Source organism: Palaemon carinicauda, chromosome 30, assembly GCF_036898095.1.
Source record: "Palaemon carinicauda isolate YSFRI2023 chromosome 30, ASM3689809v2, whole genome shotgun sequence".
Lineage (NCBI taxonomy): Eukaryota > Metazoa > Arthropoda > Malacostraca > Decapoda > Palaemonidae > Palaemon > Palaemon carinicauda.
In genome coordinates, this window is record NC_090754.1 from 44,922,393 (window position 1) to 44,922,973 (window position 581).

Below are 581 nucleotides of genomic sequence, written 5' to 3' on the forward strand. Positions count from 1 at the left end.
ACGAAAGTAATACCAAACTTGGCCATAGTTATTTAGAGCCTGTAGTTGCTCATCCCTCAGTAAGGACATTACAAGTGTACAAAATGTCATATAATGTGTCCAGCAAGCTTTTATAAACCATGTAAACTCTGTCACACTATCTTATTTCTCTTCCTCTTGTTTTTTTAAGTGCTCACGGTAAATATAAAAGATCTAATCTAATGTTGCCGTTCTTAAGATATTTTATTTTAATTGTTCATTACTTGTCTTGTTTATTTATTTCCTAGTTTCTTTCCTCACTGGGGCTATTTTTCCTGTTGAAGCCATTGGGCTTATATCATTCTTTTCCAACTAGGGTTGTAACATAGATGATGATGATGATAATAATAACAATACCAAGAAACTCCTTTCACGTTACTATAACGATTAAACGCTACAATAATTTCAGTGTACTATGATAATATGAATATGCTCTCATATATACAAACAATAGTGAACTTCCCTTTGATATGACCATTGTCTATAGATTGCCCCGTATTAAGGTTTCTGGCAATATCTATACTCTGGCTTTACATGTTTAGCCGTGTAACTTATCAGTCTTG